The following is a 21,202-nucleotide window of genomic DNA, read 5'->3' on the forward strand; positions in this document are numbered from 1 at the left end:
GGATTAATTTAAGCTGTAAGAACAGTTAGCAAGAAGCCTGCCACGGCCATACAGTTTGTAACCAATATAAGTCTCTGTGTTTACTTGGTCGGGTCTGAGAGGCTGTGGGACTGGCGGGTGTCAGAGATTTGTCCTGACTGTGGGCCAGGAAGGAAAACTTTAGCTACAGTTCTCAGCATCAGGAATACTCAAATCTCCAGGCATTTGGTTTGGGTTCTGGAGGTCAGCAGTGAACAGGTCAGACTATTGTCTGTCTCCAAGGTGCTTACTCTGCACTGTTTGGTTTCATGTCTGTCTTCATTTCCTGCTGCCTCAGCCTGGGGATACAGCCAATGTTGCTCTGCGACTTCCCAGGTAGCTTCCCTGTTGACTTCTACTCTCTTGTGGTTTTGGACCCTGGCCAGTTCTGTGCTTTACCCTCCAAGGTCTTGGGGCTTATCCTTATCCATCAACCTGGGGTGGCCCTTCTTGGATCCTCACAGCAAGAGGCTAATTCCTCTCAGGAATGAGGAGGAACTCAAGGTGTCCTGGAACAACTGCCCCAGCTACGGAGGGTCACCTGGTAAGGCTGTGGCTTTTGACAGACACGTGAAGAAAGTCATTGGTAACCCATGAGCTGAAGGAGGAGTGAGGCCCCTGCATTGTCTCTCCATTCTACCTGGAAGAATCAGCTGTGTAGTGCTTAGGGCTTTGCCAAAAAATAAGGAATTGCAATACATTGACAGAAGAGTAGTAAATCAAGTGTAGGACTGAGCTGTGCTGTGTGACCATGCAGGGGCCGTCAACCCTGCTTCTAACTCCTATATGGCTCATGCTTTTTCTGTCTTATGCTCTTGTGCTGGACACATGGCTTCTGGACAACCCCAGCTGTCTCATTTTTGTCCCCTTCTCTTTAGTCACCTCTCCCGTTTTTCCAGTACAAAGCAACAACCCAAAGTGTATACCCAGTCATCTTCTTTGAGACTGTCATGGTGTGAGCTCAGTCTAGCTGTCCTAAGTACCCCAGAGTCATGTTCTAGATGGCCATGGACTGCTCCTGTGCCTTAGGGCCCACTGAAATTGATGCAGCTCGCCAAGTACTAACTCTGTCCATCCTGCTTAGCCCTTTCTCTCTTGTGGCAAAGTGAAGAAATGTTCTAGCCACAGACTGTCCTGCTCCTGTGGTGTGACTACCCCAGGTCCCTCCCTGTGTATGTGTGTGCTGCCTCTCAGACACCATGGTTATAAACGCTCTGTTTCTGGGGAGTTGGGAGTAATGAAGCATCTTTTCAGTGGTAATCATTCCCTGATACTGGACTTCCTATAATGAAATTTTCCGTGCATGCACCATGGAGCCAGGCCTGCCCCACATGATTCTCATGGATTGAATCCAACAAAACTCCAGAGGGCAAGAGATTTGATGGAGAAAGTTCATAAAGGCCACTAAATTGGAGATGAGAATTTGGGGATATGACAGTTGTGAAACCAGATTTTGTTGGATAAATTCATCATTTCCTACATCTTTCATAAGGTGTCAGAAATTGAGATTTGTTCCTTACAGGAGCTATATATTTTGCCATGCTATTTTTACTAGTAATCACACAACTCTAGTAAAGGTGTTTTACTTCTTGCCTGAAATGGGAATCATTTTTTCCTATGGCTTTATTTAAGTATATTGACATACAAGAATCTGCTTATTTAAAATGTTGACCTTGGTCAACTTTGGTTTGCTGTACATATGAAACCATGGCTATGGATAAGAAAGGAAGCTTGCCCATCTATGACCAATCTCACTTGTCCCCTCTATAGTCTCTGGTACCCAGCTCTCCCCTGTCTCCACTGCCTGAGCTACAGGTGACATGCCCTCTTACTATAGATTACATGCTATAGAGCCTATCATGGGCATAGTCAAAAAGTATGTTGCCTCTGTATACAGCTTCATTGACTTCAGAGTCCTATATGGTCAGCTGTTCATCACTATAATGAAATAAGGAGAGAATCAATTAATAAAGAGGAAAAGGTTTATTTGGACTATGGTTTTGTAGATTCCACTTCATAACTGAGTGGCATCATTGGCTTTGGGTCTGGAAAACATAACATATCATCATGAGAACATGCAGGGGACCTTCATGGCTAGGATGTAAAAATGAAGAGCTTGGGGTCTGTTATCTTTTTAATGAAACACATCTAGTAGCCTAAAAACTGATTCATGTCCCACCAAGTTTCATCATCTTCCAATGACACTAGCCTGGATACCATGCCTTTAACACATGCTCCTTTGGGGTATGTTATGGATCCAAACTATATTAATACTGTTGTGTATATCAGTAGTTCATTCCTTATAATTTCTCCTGTTTTTTTCCAAAGGTAATATTTTCTAGCTTTTATAGTTCTATGATTGTTCACTACAAATTATCTTTGCATCTTTGTCAAAAAATCAATTGATGATATATGTGAATCCATTTCCGGCCATTCTGTTGCACTTATCTATTTTTCTATATTGATATCATTCTTCAGTCTCTTGATTACTATAGCATCAACAGAGAATCTTTTAGTGGGTAGAATTAAGTCCTTGTTTTTTGCTTACAATAGTTTGGGCTTTTCTAAATACTTTTCATACTCATATTCATTTTAAAATCAGCTTTTCAATTGTTTGCAAATAGAAGATGACAGATTTTGATCAGAATTACACCAGATCTGTAAGTAATTCGTAGATGAATTGATATCTGAATAATATTGAGACTTATCATCTGTGCATATGGCATACCTTTCCGTTTACTTCGGTCTTCTTTAATTCCTTTTGGACACGTTTTGTCAGGTTACTCCTTCATTTTTCCTATTGCTGATGCTATCACGAATGACCTTGCTTTAAGTGAATTCCTTATTGTTGCCACATAATTGATTTTACAGCATCATTCTTGTATCCTGCAATATAACTAACTCACCAAGGTACAGAAGCTTTTCAAAGTATTCTATGGTAGTTTCTACTCACATAGCTTGTTGTTTGTGAGATGTTTTTTTCTTTTGAATTTATAAATTTGAAGATTACTAGTGAATAAGAACAAGCAAAACCTATTGATTTGGAGCTTCTACAGTGGGAGAGTTATCCACCATCATCTGCTAATGGCAGGCAGAGAAGTGAGGAGGTCTCCAGTGTGTGTGGGGGATGGGTTGGGGGGGAGAGAATGAGAAATTTAGGTGTGTCTGTTCAGGATTCTGTGGGTGTGGGGAGGTCTTGAGTGGCATTCCCTGGAAGTGAAGAAGTCTATGATTAGTTTTAGATTTTTTTCAGTTGATATTCAGTTGGAAATGGACATAAAGTTAGACAAGCTATCAATAATTAATCATATTCTGGCTGTTTGAAGCTGATTGCTACATTTTTGGCTTCTTTTTGCTACTGACAGTAGCTTGCCTTTCTGGACTGATTATTGTGAATCATAGGTTGGTTTCTAGGGCCACTTGCTGCAGGTCTGACATCTGCTTTCATATGTGGTCCAACCATGGTCTGTCTTGTGTATATTCTTTCAGTTTGCGGTCTGAATGTTTTTCTTTTTCTCAATTGCTAGCATAACATCACACACACAAGAAGTTACACCATCCGGGGGAACACTAAACCTTTAACCATAAAGTTTAATGTGAACTCAAGGCTTTTTGTAGTTGCATTTATTCAGATTGAGGAGATTTGCTTCTATTTCCACGTCTTAGTTTTGTTATTGTTGTAATTTCTCTGTGTATGTAGGATGATTGTGTGTTTCTAAGGATTCTCCTGACTCTCCCTCTCTTTTATCTTGCTGTGGGAGTGCTAGGGTTGTGCAGACATACACTACTATACCCATCTTTACATGCTTGGATTCTGGGGACCTGGACTCAGATTTTCATGTCTTTGCAGCTGTACTTACTCATTGGACCATCTCCAACCCCCTATTTCTACTTTGATCAAAGTGTCCCCGCCCCCGCCCTGCCCTCAGCCAGGAATTTATGCTGGATTTCCTTTTGACTCCATTGCAGTGTTTATGAGGACTTCCCATCTTTATTCTGTGTATGTGTATTTGGGATTCCAATGATTGATTTTTTTTTTTTTTTTTTTTGGTTTTTCGAGACAGGGTTTCTCTGTGTAGCTTTGCCCCTTTCCTGGAACTCACTTGGTAGCCCAGGCTGGCCTCGAACTCAGAGATCCGCCTGGCTCTGCCTCCTGAGTGCTGGGATTAAAGGTGTGCACCACCACCGCCCAGCCCAATGATTGATTTTTAAATGCTAATTCTACCCTGTGTTCTTGAGATCTCATGTGGCCATGATGTATTATCTTTTTCATACATTGTTAGAGTTGATTTGCTAAAACTCATTAAGAATTTTTCTCCATCTGTACTAATGAAGAAAGTCAGCTCTTTATTTTCTTCTGCTGTGATGTCTGTTTGGATATGAAAAACATGCTTACATCACAGTGAGTTAAAATGTATCCTTTTCTCATTTTTTTTTTTCTGGAGAATTTTTGTGCAATGGTTCTCTTCCTTAATCTTTTGTGGAATTTCCTGGTGAATCTAGAGAAACTGTGATTTTCCTTTGTAGAAAAGCTTTTTAACCACCGGTTAGACCTCTTCAATCCACTGCCCTCTGGCTTACTTGTTTATTCTTGAGTAAGCTTTGGTAGTTTATTTTTAAACAATTTGGTCATCTTATCCTACATCATGTCATTGATTGGCAGGAAGTTTTCCATGACAGTTTGATAAGTATAGACTCTTGAGGTGGTGTTTGCTCCTGAGACTGGTGTTGCTATGGAGATGGATGCCTTCCTATCTCTCATCAGTCAGTCCAGGGGTTTATCAGTTTCGCTGATCTGCTTTCATTGATTATCTTCTCTGTTTTTCTTTTCTACTTTGTTGGTTCCTGGTCTGATACTCACTTTTGTGTGCCCCCAACACACTTTTGAGATGTTTGAGGAAGAAGTTGAGGCCATTATTTTGAGTCTGTTCTTCTTTCTTACTATCAGTAGCTAGTACTATAGATTTGGATGTATTTTCAAAATCTCCATGTCATGAACATGCTAAAGTTGATTGAGATTTTCAAATTCTGGGTATTGTGATTGCGAAGTTATTATCATTGGGACGGGATGTTAGCGATGGTTATGTTCCACCTTTATAGTTAAGGAGCCAAATTAGCATCTTGAATTTAATTTATGTACATCCAATGATGCTTCACTAAACTGTTCTTATGAAATTAGTTTTGTGAGGCTATATATATTTATACTTAAAAAATAAACTATCTGTTACAGCTTTTGTAGCTGATTTTAGGAAAGTACTCTGCCTAGCTTTACTATTGGATCTAGAATAGCCTTCGATGCAAAGCAATCCAGTCTCCTTTTGCTTGAGCAGTCTGTTTGCACCTGTCTGAGTCCCAGATCCTTTCAGGGTCATGCTACTAGGCACACTGAAGCCTAAAGAGGCTAAGGCCAGTGACTGTGGGAGTTCTGGCTAGTAAGAGATGCACAAGGACTGAGTGAGAATGGCAAATGAATGGGCGCTTGTGAATGGGGATGCCGAGATTTCACATGAAAATAATGTGTGTGTGTGTGTGTGTGTGTGTGGTGGGGGAGCTGCTCTCTGACACTCTAGTAGCTCAACCTAAAGAGTTCACATTCCAGATGACTTATCCTGGCATTGTGGATCTACAAATGTTCATGAATGGTTTCGAGAACTAAAGCTGGGTATTTATTGGTTGGCTATACTTTAATCTAACCAAAGAAATGTAAAAATATTAATAGGCTTCAGTATTAATTAACTCCCTCCCTTCTTGGTGTATAACTTCACTCTTACCTGAGAGGAATAACATTACAAACACTAGGAGCTGGATGAATGTGGCTTGGAGTCAATATATATCCCTTGATGGAATCCAGAAGAAGGACTGGGTGGAGAATGGATGGTGGTGTTTGAGGCACTCATCTTTACTGGACCCTGAGTTCAGTAAAGAAGAAAGGCACCAGTGACCGTGGCCTCCCTTAGTTGCTGTGTTACTAATAAACAAGTGCAGTGGCCAGAGGAGGTGCTGAAGACAACCAAACCCTCTGTCTTTTTTGAAAAAAAAAAAAAAGTCATAATTTTGTAGCCTTACCTCACCACTCCTCAAAAGTTGAGTAATTTGTATGAAACAGTAAATCAGTGAGCAGGTGAAAAGAAGTGGGCAGCCCTCCCAGAATTCAGGTCCAGAGCAGGTAGTGAGAGAGGGGCTGCGTGGTGCTGTAGCATCATGTGACGCCCGGTGATGTTCGGATGAAGATGTTAGTATTTCCCTTGGAAGAGAAAAATATCTACCCTGCGTCCATGATAACACTGCTTGAACACTTCTCAGGAGTCTTGGTTAGCTTTAATGTATGCCCATTTATCTGGCTGTCTTTAGAGAAGAACTCTGAACGAAAATCAGATTGTCAAAAATGATGAGGGCAAAGGAGAAACCATAGAATACAGGCCATGTGCTTGAGAGAGACGGGCAAAACCGAGGTTGATGGACAGGTCTGTTTCCTTTTGCTCTAACGTCACTCTCGACAGCGAGACTTGTTCATGTCTCAGTTAAAAGCAAGCAGCCTTTTTGCTTATCTACAGTATATTCTGCTTTTTAGGTATAGATGATTCATCGGAACACCGCCTTTCACTAAAGGGGTTGCGGTGCAGAATTACATGATATAAGCTGGGGAGACAAGAAACTATAGCACTGCATTTGATAAACTAATCAAATGAAAACGATGAAAAGCAAAGACAGCATGACCTGCAATGTGTTAGAATGCGATGAGCTGCAGAAGGTCTGACTGAGGAGTGAGCCTTGGGTAGACCTGAGAAGTTGTGGTCAAGCATCATATCGGCTGTGTTGGCTCTTTTCATGTTTTTGATGATGTCCTTGAAGCACAGTTTTTGCAAACGTTTTAGCTAAGTCAAGCTGTCTACTTGTCAAACGTCCTTTAAGTGCCACATCTCTCATGTGATTGCCTCGTCCCAGGTCACAGATATTTACTCACATTTTTTTCCCCCAAGAGTTTCACAGTTTTAGCATATGCAAGGCTGAGCATACTCTTGAAGTCAAGTTTTCTGTATGGCCTGAGGTAAAAGGGAAGCTTTATTCTTTATATGTGACTATTTAGTTACCTCAATACCACTTCTGCTGAATTATCTTGGTGTTCATCAAAATCAATCAGCCCCAAATGTAAGGGTTTATTTATGGATTCTCAATTCTATTTCCCTGACCCATAGCTAGCCTTATACCACCCTGATACGGTTACTTTAACTTAATAGTTGAACTAGGAATCATCACCTCCTCAGCTTTGTTCTTTTTGGCATGGTTTGGGCTAATCTGAATTCCTCTCATTTCAGGATCTGTTTATATTTAAATGTCATTTTTGATGCTACAATAAATTAATTCCTTTTTATAATTAGCCTTCTGGATTGTTCACTATTAGTACTTAGCAAAATGGTTGGATTTTAGATATTAATCATGTATCTTGCAACTTGACTAAATTAGTTCTGAATTATTCATTCTAACACCTTTCCCCCCAATAGATGTATCAGGGTCTTGTCACCTACAAATAAATTACAGTTTTTAAGAATCTGATTTAATTAATTTACAAAGCAGCTGGTTTCCTTATGGGTTTTTCATCCATCTTTAGCTCTGGTTGGCCCTCCTGCTATCCCTTCTCCTACCCACCTCCCTGCCCCTCGCTCCTCCTTGCTCACCTTCCCACCCCATTATCCCTTCTTCCCATTGCACATCACGCATGCTGCTTTTTAATTTAATTTTATTTTTTTTTGTTTGTGAGTATGCATGTATGTGTGGGTACATACACCCTTGTGTGCACATGTGGAGGTCAGAGGTTGGCACTGAATATCTTCCTTTGTCAACTCACCTTATTTTTGAGAACCTGGAGCTTGCCATCTTGGTTAGACTAACTTGCCGGCAATTCCAAGAGCCCTATACCTCCACTTCCCTACAGCCACCATGCTCAGACTTTTACACGGGTACTGTGGGTCTAGACTCAATCTTCTTGCATGCACAGCAAGCGCTTTACATACATGGAACATCTTCCCCAGCCCCTCACACTGCCCGTGTTTTACTAAGATTGCAATGTTGCAATGTTGTTTACAAGACTCGTTAAAGGCCTGTCATCTGGAAATAGAAATAGATTTGCTTTTCTTTTTTCTAGTACAGATGATTTTTTTTAAAAAACCAATTGTGTTGTCTGAACCTCCTACACAGTGCAGAGTGGAAGTGGCGTGGGGACACCCTTGTCTGGCACTTCATCCTTGGAGTGCTTCTGTTCTCTCCCTGTCAATGATGCTGTCAGGGTTTTCTGAGATGGCCTTTGTGACTTGGACCCCTTCATTTCCCTTCCTAGTTGTTGAGCGTCAAGACATTTTTGACGCTATTGAGATGGACATGGGGTTTCTGCTTTCCCTTCTGTTAACACCACACATTGCATGAATGAATTCTCATCCATTAAAGTAATAAAGATTCCTTGTCTGCTTTTTTTTTTATATTTTATGAGGTCACAGTTTTGTTTCATACTGGTGCTATCATCACACTTGTTAGACATATTAATCTCCCTTAGTTAAGATGATTGGTTTGTCTCCTTGATGTTTTTGCTTCATCCTGTTTTGTGTCTGTTGCCTGTTGGTGTTCTGGATGAAGACAGAAATACTGCAAAGGGGGGTACAATTACGAGGGAGGATGGAGTTGGAGTGGGCTAGTGTCATAGCTAAGGGGGACTTCCTGAGGCCGCGAGGAAGAGCAGCTAGGTCTAAGGAGTCCAAACTGACAGTTGAGAAGTTAGAAAGCTCAGAGACATTCAAGTGATGCCCCTGCCAACAGGCTTCCTCCAAGCCCCGCCCTTCCCCGCCCGCCCCTCCTTGTAGGTCCTGGGAGCCGGCTGGAGCAGGATTCTCCATGCTGTCTCTTACTGAGGTGCCGTCTCTGGCTGAATCCAGAAGATAGCTCCCAGGTGTCGTTTTCCTGACAGTCTGGGCTGGGCCCCTGCGAAAGCAAGGGGATGGAAAGGTCAGGAAGGAGGGGAACCATGCTGTGGTTTGTCAAAATCCACATTCCTAGAGACCATCCAGAAGCTAGCGATAAGTTGAATTCCCAGCTCTATTGGTGAAATGATTAAGGCCACTCCATGTAGTTAAAAGATTTATTTAATGGCGTAACTTACAAATTAAGGGATAGGTAGGTCGCGGGGTCTGGGGAAGGTGTATCTCAGTCCAGCGGTGTTCTCTGGAGCTCTGCTTGGCCCATCTCCACCATCCAGGGTCCCGGAACCCAGAGAGTGCTCGCCAATCCAGATCTCCGGTCTCTAGGCGCCTCCCTTGGCCCCGCCTTGTAGGCGTGACAGTTGCCGAGGTCTCAATGGGGGTTGGAACTTCCAGATCAAAGCTGGAATGGCTACCCACTACACAGCTCTCCACCTACCATCATTTTCGTGATTGGGTCTGAAAGCCTTTTAATGACTTTATGAATCAGAGACTGTGTTCCAGGGACTAACAGCTTTTGAGAGAGAATGGAAAAGAAAGGGTGACTCTAGATGTGTTCTGTCTGCATAAAGGCAGGTGATGAAGTGGGACTCAGGAATCAGCGCCCAATTCAGCCCTCCTCAAGAGAGCAGGTTTGTTAACTGAAGGATGTAGTGGTTCTGGGCACATCTGGGGAGAAGGGCTTACATAAAACCACCGCTTACTGAACCACCTGTCTGGGGAAAAGGAATTGTTTCAGAAGTTCCCCATTTTCCTTTAATCATGGGATAATTCAAAGCCACCTGCAAACGGACCAAAGGCAAGGACTGGGGTAGGCAAATGGGGTAGGCAAATGGATACTTTGAAAAGCAGGTGGCCCTCGGCTGTCAGCTCTGGAGTTGCAGCTGGTAGCATATGTAGGTTCCCTCTGAAGGGTCTAAAAAGCAGTGTTAACCCAAACAAGGATTTCTGGAAAAATACAAGATGCTTCTGAATGCTTAACTCTGTTTGGGGACTCAGCAGCATGAGATTCAAAGGGGGGAAAATGCCTGTTTCCCCATTGTTAAGTGAAACAGTGCCAAGGAAACTAATTTTCTCTTAGTATCAGAGCTGGACTGTAGTGGGTAGTCATTTCCAGCTTTGGTCTGGAAGTTCCAACCCCCATTGAGGCTTCGGTATCTATCACGCCTACAAGGCGGGGCCAAGGGAGGGCCCTGAAGACCCAAGATCACACGTGCTACGCTCTCTGTTCCTGGACCCTGGACGGTGGAGGTTGACCGAGCAGAGCTCCAGAGAACACCGCTGGACTGCAATACACCTTCCCCAGACCCTGCGACCTACCTATCCCTTCATTTGTAAGTTGCGCCACTAATAAACTTTCCTTTTAACTACGTGGAGTGGCCTTAATAATTTCACCAATACGGGACCCTAGAACTTAAACACTGATGGCAGGCAGGCTCTCTGCCCTGAAACGCTTTGGTGAGGTCGTGTTTAGGTGTATAAGACTAGCTCAAATCCAACTGTATGTGGTAGTGGTGGGTACCAGGGAAAGAGGTGAGGAGGCCACATTATTCTTCTAACACACTGATAAGTGCCCTCCATAAAATTTGCCAGCTACTCTTTGTGCATTATAAATGTTATCTATATGTATAAATTGTTTTAATAATAACACGAATGTAATTTTCTTTATTGTTTTAATTTAAAATATAATTACATTCATCTTTGCTGTTTTCTTTCCTTCCTCCAACCCCTCCCAAACTCCCAAAATCATGGCTTCCTTTCCTTTAGATTTTTATTTTATCTTTTAGTTTATATATTTAGTGCCTAAAAACATAAAAACATTAACCTGCTGAGTCCATTTAGTTTTATTTATATGAACATGATATCAGGGCTGAACACTTGGTATTAGATAGCCAATTAAGGCGCTCATCCCCAGAGAGAACTGTTTCTCCCTCTCTGGGTAAAAAATTTAAATGTAGTTACATTTCAAGTGTAGCCAAATAACTTATCTGTTAGCATACAATTTTCTGAAGGATGAATACTCAGGCAAGCAGCTACTGTGTTTTAACAATTTACATATATATATATATATATATATATATATATATATTACACACACACACACACACACACATATATATATATAGAATTTTTTTTAACTGTTGAGAGTGGAATCTCATTAAGTTTTACCCTGTCATCTGATTCATCTGGTTACTTAAACTGATAGTGGGCGTTTGTAGAAAACTGGTCTGTGAAGAATATTTAAAAGTGCATTATGGGAACGGATCAGGACTATTCAAATGATGAGAGACCAAAGATTTAGTCCTAGGAACAGAGTTCAGTTTGGGAGTAATTATAATAGTAGATTGCAGAGTGCAAAATAATAGGGTAAAAGGAGACTCTGATGTGAAAATGTTACATGGAATAATGAAACCATCAGACAGGTTGAGCAGCGTGTGTGATCCCACTGCTTCTGGAGACTTCTTTGTGGGTATCGGGGTAACTGCTCTGCCTTATATCTCGCTGCTTTAGAGGGCAAATTCTCTGTTACAGAGAATTTTCCATAGACGGGACGTTGCTCAAACAAACAGGTCTTCTGCCTCTGGCCACGACAGGGCTTACGGGAGGAGGTGATATTTTTATGCAGTATTAAGTTTTCCCATCACTCAGCCATGAACTTTCTGAAGGAGACCAAGGGTGCCGGAAAGGTTGCAGCGCAGGCTTGGCTGGCACCAGAACTTTCAGATTTCAGATGATCTGGCAGCTTGTTCCTTCAAGCCAACTAGGCCTTTCTGACTTTAATCACGGATCACTCTAGCATTAACTGCTCTGCAGGGGGCTTAGCAGGGGATATAATTTTCATGTCTCCTCGCTACCCCCACATACACACACACAAAAAAAAAAAAAATAGCAAAAAAAAAAAAAAAAGATAGGCCTAGATGGGCCTGCTCTTCTGTTTCTCCTGTGACTACTCAAAATGCACAGACATCATAGAGACACATTTAGCTCCAGACATACAACAGAAAAAACTCTTTCTCCGTGTCTTAGTGTAATTTGATTTTTTAAATTGCAAGACTTTGATTTAAAATTGTTATGCACTGATGTAGTCATTTGTGCTTACAGACAGCAGTGTGGATTTTGTACAAATATGTTTATACAGTTATGGTACATCTCACCACACGCGACTCTCTCCAACCCAAATGTATGTGCCCTAATACATTACTTATTAAGGACAAGCAGTTCTTATTTCAAATGGTTTAAAAAACAGTATTTCAAAAACCAAAGTGACCTAATTCTAGGAATTTTGGTACCACTTTTAAAAGGATGGATTGATTTCTGAGTTTATAAAAAGAGACTAAGAGAACATGTAGTGTAGATAGACGACACATGCATTGCTCTGCTGGTCTCTCACAACCTAAGACAGACCAGAGGGCTGGGGAGACACATGTCCTTGCAACTCGGAAGCCAGAAGTTCACCGTCAAGGTCCCAGTGAGGTTGTTTTCTGTTCTGTTGAAGGGGCTGACTGGCCTGCAGACCAGAAGGGAATGAGATAGAGGAGGGGGTAGAGGGAAGAGGGAGATGGAGAAGGACAGGCCTACAGTGCACCTGATCCCAGAGACAGTGGTCACATGAACTCTGTCCTGTACGTGCTGTGGTGCCTGCAGTGGACGACTCTTTCCCTCTGCACCCTCCAGAGCAGTTCCCACTTTATCCAGAGCTCATGCTTCAAGCACAGTCTCCAATAAGGGCACCTCCCCAAACTTCCCGCTCCTGCATGCTATGGGTGTTGCTCTTTGAGCCACGCTGCAGTATTTGGCTTTGGAGGTAGCAATGGAGGGCTGGTCCTTCCTTAACTATGGGAATAATTTTTGTCTAAAAAATTTGGAAAAATCAAAGACATAAGAAAGTTCAAATCACTTGCAATTAGACCAGAGGTTCTCAACCTGTAGATTGAGGCCCCTTTGTGGGGGTGGGGGTGGGTGGGTCACATATCAGATATCCTGCATATCAGACTTACCTCATGATCCATAGCATAGCAAAATTACAGTTATGAAGTAGCAACAAAATAATTGTATGGTTGGGGGTCACCATAAAGTGAGGAACTGTATTAAAGGGTCGCAGCATTAGAAAGGTTGAGAACCACTGAAGTGGACAATATAAAGCCCTTACTGTGTTTTCCCTACACATACACACGTGTTCAAGTTTTTTTTTTTTGTTATGAATGTTATATCCTTCATGTTCTGGCTTAAAACTGCCATTTTCTTTATATTGCCATATATACATTTTTTTCATATCATTGACCAGTGTTCTGTCTGCTAATGACTGTGATGTCATCTGTCATGAAATGTTTTATAATATTTACCTTTCTTGTTTTAGGGTATTCACTAATTTTTGATAGTCACCTTCATAAATCAGAGACTGTATGTGTCTTTAATCGATCCTTGAAATAAATTCATAAAAGTAAGATTGTTAGCTGCATTAAGCCTTGCCTTTTTGATGTGTTTTGTCAAACTTCCATAGCAAGATTCTGTGGCATTGCTTACCTCCTAGCTGAACACAGAAATTAAAGTTTTACTGCAAAAATGGATTATGTGTAGTTGAGGAATCTGTACCACTTTGATGGGAGAAAAATAAACCTTAATTTAATTTAAATTTAATTAAATTTTAAAATTGTCAGGTTGCATTTGGATGAATTTCTTAAGTGCCTTTGGTTATTCTTGTTTCTAAAGTTTTATTTATTTCTTTTGTCTAGTTTCAATATTGCCTTTTCTGTATGAATTAGTGTGGTGGTGTTTTGTGTATGATCTCACAAATAAAGCTTTCCTGAGTATCAGAGGGCAAAGCCAGCCACTAGTTAACTGTGACACTAACAGTGGTGGCACACAACTTTAATCCCAGCACTTGGCATCTCATGCCTTTGCTCCCAGCACTTGGGAGGCACACACACCTTTAATTTCAGCACTAAGAAGATTGAAACAAGCAGTGATATGGCTGGGTGGAAAGGATTATAAGGTGGGAGGAGACAGGAGCTCAGTCCTTTCGGCTGAGGAGTTGGTGAGGTGAGAGGTGGCTATGGCTTGTTCCTTTGTCTCTCTGATCTTCCAGCATTTACCCTGATATCTGACTCTGGGTTTTTATTAAGGCCAATTAGGATTCCTGGTACAAATTACTGGTGTCATGTATTCTGTCAAAGGCCTGTTACAAATACTGCTGTACACTGGCTGCTTTTATGTCTACTTGACACAAGCTAGACTCATTTTGGAAGAGGGAACCTCAATTCAAAATCATGTCCCCACTTGACTGGCCTGTGACAAAGCGTGTAGGGTAGGAGAGCCCAGCTCACTATGGTCAGTGCCACCCCTTGGCAGGTGCCCTTAGGTGCTACAGGCAAATAGGCTGAACAAGCCATGGAGAGCAAGCAAGGAGCAGCATTCGCCCATGGCTGCTGTATGGGCTGTTGCCTCCCACTTCCTGCCTTGGGTCTCTGCCCTGACTTCCCTGGATGATGAACTACAAGCTGTAAGATGAAATAAACCCTTTCCTCCCCAAACTGTTGGGCCATGGTGTTCACTGCAGCCATAGAAACCCTGAATGAGGCCCCTGCTTTATCTTGGGCTTCTTGAGGGCACTTTTTTCACCCATGTCACTGTGTGTTTATTGCTCTTGATTTCTTTTGCTGATTAAAAATTTCCAGACTCAGGGTTAGGTATGTCCAGCTAGTTTCCTTAGATTTGAGGGCTTTTAATTTTACTTTGTTTGTTTATATTTCATATCAGTGTAGCCATAAAGATGTGTTCTGGTCTTGCGGGTATGAGTTCTTCAGTTTCAATCCTTCCCTTCCTCCTCACCTCTGCTTTTCAGACAGGGTCTCACTTCATTCCAGCACACCTTGTACTGACTTTGTAACTTCAAATTCACGATCCTCTTGTTACCTCCCGAGTGCTGGAATTACATGCGTGATGTCACATCTAGTCCCCCCTTTACTTCTTTATCCGATTTCTCTTCAGCACAATTTGTTTTATCTTAACTTCTGCAAAGATCTGCAGTGCAACTCCGTTCTTGAATGCTATAAAAGACTTTCAAATTATGTGGTGGCATTTTTAATTTCCTTCCTTTATTAACTCAGACGGTATCATCTCAATCAGTTGTCTGGTTTCATTTTTCAGGTTGTACCCTCGGTTCATTTTTTTTTCCTCCTCTCATTAAATGACACAGCATGTATGCCATCGACAACTTCTATTTGTCCTTGCACGTGCTTTGAAAATAATTGTTTGATCTTACCTCTGATGATCTGCTAAAAGCTGTCCTTGGGCTGTGGGTGGAGCTCAATCAAGTGATTGACTGCTTGGCGTGGGCAAACCCCTGATTTCCATCACCAACACCACCAGAAGTTTCCTCTACATCACATAGTGTTTTACGTGTGTTGCTCACCCCTGGCGCGCCAAGGGCTAGAAAGGTTTACTTACTACATCCTTCTGTGTGTGCATTGGCCGTGCATTGGCCAGGATACTGGGATCCTTTCAGCATCCTCCCATCCAATTCCAGCACTGGAAGTGTCTGCAAGCCCTCTTGGTAGCCCATCACCTGTGAAGGAGGCCTGGAACCTGGTGGGCTTGGGCAGTTCTGACCTTTTCTGTGGTAGTAAAACTTTCCTTTGGGGTTTTCCCTTCCTGCCTTTCTCTATGGCCCAACATGCACACTCACTCAGTGTGGGAAGATGCTGGACCCAGCTTACTTCTGCGGCAAGGACAGAAGATATGGAAATCTAGAAGGAGGCCATTCCATAAGCATCTGTAACTCATATGGTTTCCCTGCCTTTAACCAGCTTGACTGCTAGTGTGGGCCAGGACAGTCTTGCTAGTGCTCATGCCTAGGGTCCTCAGTCATGAACTCCTAAGTGGGGTCCTACCAGCTTTCCTTCCATGCCTTGAGAGGGAATCCCTATTTCCCACTGGACAGTTCTCGAAGCCCCAGTGAGTTAGTCTGGTGTTTGTTGTCTTGAAATACCTCAGAAATGGCTGCCTGTGAAAAATCACAGTTCTATAATTATCGGTCCGTTCTGGGCTCTCTCTGTCTCCTTGCTGCTCTTGGCTTTCTTTAGCTGGTTTCTGGAGGAGGTATAGTTAGATGGCTATGATGAAATGGGATGGTGAAAGGCTTATCTAGGAAATCAAGAACGAATCATGAGGATTATTTAAGATCACACCTCTCCTGCCAGCCTCACAACTGAGATCCGAGGACGAAATGGGATGATGAATGTGGAAATTCTCTGAAGACTGCTTGAAGAATTATGCAAATACAAACTTGCTTTGTTATTTCCATGTTTTGTATGAAGAGAAGCCTCATCGGAAGCAAACTCAAGTTAGACTTTTAAAAAAAGGAATGTGCAATCGTGGAAAATGGCTATTTTGGTGGAGCACAAATCAATTCCAGTTCCCGTGCTCTCCCCCCCACCCCCTTCTGCTCAGCAATCTAAAATAGAGTCTGGCAACACTTCCTGCTCGCAAAGTACTTCCGCTTTTACATAGTTTCTCGGAGGGTCAAGAGGTTGTTCCAGCGGCAGAAGAAACGGATCTTCAGACAGGTCTGACCCAGGTCAATGCCTAGGGTGGGGCAAAGGTTTTGGTTAAAGTGGAAGAGTTGGGAGTTCCCCAGGCCATCTGGGAAGCTCTAATGCCTGTGGTTTCTGTGAAGAAGGAAAAGGCTTTGGCTTCAAATGTGAATGCAAGACCCAGGATGACTCTTCCCGCTGGAATAGCCTGCTAGTTCCTGTTCACCTTTTCTCTCTTCAAGTAATTGTCCCTTCTCTCTCCCCTAGCTTCACTACACCCTGGAGTATTGTTTTCTACTGGAAGTTACTGTCACTTGGTAGTCTGTCCTTTTTTTTTTTTTTAATTTTTTTGCTTCTTTGTGGATTTCACATCATGTATCCTGATCTTAGATCCCATTCATCTCCCTGTCTCCCTTGCTTCCTCCCTCTGCCCTTGCAACCTCCCCAGCTAAACAAAATTTAAAAGTAAGTAAAAAAAAACAAAAACAAACAAACAAACAAAAAACTAAAAAAAAAAACCTCCCCAAAGCCAAACAAACACACAAACTCTCAGCATGGAAGCTGTCGTGTGGTCCAGTGAGTCACACAGTATGTATACCCTTTAGTCCGTACATCTTTGCTTGTAAGTGTGCGTTGCAGTGAGCTTATATTGGGTGCCTAGCTGGGGCTGGGGCAGTACTGGAGAGTTTGCTTGCGTGGTGACTATGAGAGAAAGGAGATGGGCTGACTAACCCAGCTACCACCCGGGCCCAGAACCAGGAGTACGAGGTAGACCACCCCAATATCTACCTCATCTGCAAACTGCTTAAGTATGTGATGAAGGGACTTGACCTGCAAATCCAAAAGATCTCCATGACACAAGACAGTGATAGGGTGTCCAAGAGGAGTCCCAGTGAGGGCCCAGTGTAGCATGAATTGTTAGAAGGTCTTATTAATAAAAACGAACCTAGGAGCCAGATATTGGGGTGAACACTGAAAGATCAGAGAGACAGAACAGGCCACAGCTACCTCCCCTTGCCAATTTCTCAGCCATTTTATTTCCTCAAACTGGAAGCCTCTGAGTCCTCATCTGGAATGGATCTCAGCTGAACTGCTGCTAAAAGCCTAAAAGCTTAACCAGGCTCTAGTTCCTGGTCCTCACACCTTACCTTCCTGCTTTCTGCCATCACTTTCTGGGATTAAAGGTGTGAGTCACCATGCCTGGCTATTTCCAGTGTGGCTTTGGACTCACAGAGATCCAGATGGATCTCTGCCTTTGAAATGCTAGGATTAAAAGTGTGTGTGCCACCATTTTCTGGCCTCTTTATCTAGTGGCTATTCTGTTCTCTGACCCCAGATAAGTTTAGTAGTGTGCAAAATGTATTGGGGAACACAATATCACCACAGCCCAGTATTGATAGTGTAGCAGAAGGCAGAGGCCTCGAACCAGACCAATGACTCTTTGCAATGAACACTTACTCTGTCCTTTTATAATTTTGAAAGACAGTACACACTGTCAGTAATGGCACATCTTGACAATGTGGTAAGAGTCTGTTGTCATTATTGTGTCTATGTCAAAGGACACAGTTTGGGTGATGTAGACACAATGACCACCCTCCTCAGTGCCTGTCAGCACACAGAAGCTGAAAATTTACGATACATTCGACCCACACATGCTTACTATTGCGTCCTATGTACCAAAACAAAGTTTAACATGTGAAGTAGGTTTTGTTGCTCTTGGCTTAAGAAGGCTCGGGGAAAATCAAGTATCCCAATGAAAAAAAAAAAACATGCATTTGGAGCGTTGATCAGGGCCAATTCTATCAGTCCACACTCCGAACACTTTAGATCAGTGGCAGCTTTTACTAGATGTAATCATGTGATAAAAAGTGAACTTAGTGCAGCATTGCCATGGTGTGAGTATTGCCACACTATTGCTACATATTGCAGGCAAGTTTGTTAAAGAGATAAAAATAAAAAAAAAAAACATCATCTTCCACTTTGCCTAACAAATGTTTTTCTTGTTGGCCTCTTCTTGATATACTTATGGCCATTGTGTAATCCAGCTTGGTGTTTGGCTTTCCTATTCTGTATTCCTCATACAGCCAATGTGCTCCCCGCTCCTCCCTTTTCCATAAGGCCAGTTCACTGCAGCTTTAACAAGCCTTCTGCTGTTGACCCAGCTGCTCTCTCCCATGTTGGTGTTCAAAGCAGGCAATGTTAAAGTGAACATCTTTGCTACAGTTTAATTTTAACTTTCTGTGGGAAGTTTGTTTGTTAGAATAAACGGAGTGGCATTCCTGTGCCAAATTTCAAGGAATTTCTGGAAGGTGCTGGGTTAGAGAAGTCAGTTGGAGGCACCCAGTGAAGTGGTTCAGAGTCTCCTGATGAGGATGTGGCGAGAGCCAGGACACATGGGGATGTCTGTTACAGCATGCTGAAGTCTTAGAAACAAACTTGGGGGACTCTTTCCTACCGTCAATTGGTCAATTCAAAATTCAGTATTCTAATGAAATGGACCCCTTCTATGGAGCAGGCTGGCTGCCACTTTCCTTCTGGGTCAGCTGTGGGTAGAAATGTAGGATCTGACTCTGGCGGTGGGAGAAAGTGATGGGGTGGAACCAAGAAGCCCAAGTAGAGGGTGTGGGGGCACTCACAACAGAGGAACCAAGGTAACTTCCCTTCTACCCCAGAGCCTGTAGTGGTTTCCAAGTCTTTAGCCATAGCCCCAGGCAAAACCATGCCTGCTCTGTGCAAATAGGGCCTGGGAAGCCGAAGGGAAATATCAAAAGTGCAGTCATCAAAATTACTGAAAAGCCTCAAATCCCAACCTCTCTCCTCACTAATGGATTCAGAGAAAGGCCCGTCATTTATTCGCCTTTTCCATTTCAGATAATGGGTTTTCACTAGTTTTGTCAAACTGCAATTAAATAACTTGGTGAACTTTGCCTTTGGCAGGGAGTCTTTTCTAGAGAAACAACAAACTTCAGGAAAGGGAGAGAAGAGTCTACAAGGAGGGCCACACCGGGAGAGGTCCCACTCTGCCATCACCCTGTGCCATCACCCTGCCCTCTCGGTGTGTCGGTAATGCAGGAACTGCCGAGTTGGGAATTGGTTTCAGTCCGTGTGAATGCGAACAGTTACCACTCTGTTTACCTTATTACCGTGTACATCTGCTTTGCCATCCATCCAGGCTCTGTGTCCTGAAGACTTTTAAGGATCCTTTTTAATTCTCCTGCCTGGGGCTGTATTTTGAATAATACAATTATCTTTTGTCTCCTCCCCATTGTAAAAACATGTATGTAGGTTTTTGTAATCAGCATTACACACACACACACACACACACACACACACACAGAAAGAGAGAGAGAGAGAGAGAGAGAGAGAGAGAGAGAGAGAGAGAATACTAATTTGTACCACATCATTCTTAAACATATTGTAGAAGTTGAGCAATGTTGTTGGGTCATGCCATATCCTCACAGGTCTCTAGTTCTCCATCCTATCATTTTTCCAGATGTCAAGAAAACACTCCAGCCAACCTTAATTAGAACTTGCTCTGGAACCTAGAGATGACCACAGTGTGTTTCCAGCCACACTGGAATTTGTAAAAAATTATATCCATTTGTAAAATTTCTCATGCTCTCTTACTGCTTTTAAACCCCCTTGAAGGCCTTGAATAGCGTCCAGGGACCATTTGGAAGTGTCATCTTCTTGTTCTAGGCAGAATAATGGAATTAAGAAGTGATGAATGAGGAAGGCAGGGAGAAAAGATTTATAGTGAACGCCGCAAACAAAATGCAACTCCCTGTGTTTGCCTCGGTGGCTAATCCATAAAAGTAAGCCATCATCCTGGAGGCTGGCGAGCACTCAGCTGGGAATGAAGACAGCGTGGAGAAGAAAGAGACCTCCAGAAGGAGGTAATCTCCAAGAAAGGGAAGAGAAAGGGGATTGAAATGAGAATGCAGTGGGTCCCAACCCACTGTTGTAGTCAATGGGAAGAAAAGTGGGGTTGTGGAAATCACAGTGTTTCATGTGAAATCGTCTCATTCAGCTCTCACAACAGCCATGATAGCATTGTGTTCATTGTGCATGTGGAGAAAAAAATTAGACCCATTTAGACTAAGGGTACATGCCAGTTGATGATGTCATGCAGCAAGCAGGTGGTAGAGCTGGGACCGGGACTCTGAAGTTCAGGGATGCTTTCTGATCTCTTCTTTCCTGCTTCAGGGAGAACATGAAAGTTAGAATTCCAGTAGTCTTCAGAGTGATGGAGGTGAGGCCCGGGGTCCTTTGTTCACAGGACTAGGAGAAATTGAACCAAGACGGGATGAATTTCGCCTTGCTGGTCTTGGCCCAGTCAATGGCCCACAGACCTTCGCCATTTACCTGAAGCTGTTTGCTTGTGTTGCTTCTAGGACACTTGAACTCTGACTAGTTGCCAGGCTTGCTGTCATGCCCCAAGTCTGAGCTCAGGGGAGACATGAGAGCAGACATCCAGGTGCTCTCTTCACCACAGTGGACCTGACCACAGTTTCCTCTGCTTACCTGTCTTTTGACGACAATTAAATACATGGCATAAAGTGAACCAATTCGTAACTCTCGGTTACTAGTTTTATTTATCCTGAAATGATACTGGCTTGGGAACTTAGATTAATTCAGTCTACCTCCAGCTGAATCCCGTGGAATCCGCAGGAGCACAAGCAAGTA

General features: G+C 42.7%; 1 protein-coding gene across 1 annotated transcript in view; it reads left to right on the forward strand.

The window, feature by feature from the left end:
- Zmat4 (zinc finger matrin-type 4) overlaps positions 1 to 21,202 on the forward strand; it is a 262,240-nt gene that overhangs the window by 38,593 nt on the left and 202,445 nt on the right. The gene's annotated exons all lie outside the window — the stretch shown is intronic.

The sequence above is a fragment of the Peromyscus eremicus genome, chromosome 17 (assembly GCF_949786415.1).
Source record: "Peromyscus eremicus chromosome 17, PerEre_H2_v1, whole genome shotgun sequence".
Classification (NCBI taxonomy): Eukaryota; Metazoa; Chordata; class Mammalia; order Rodentia; family Cricetidae; genus Peromyscus; species Peromyscus eremicus.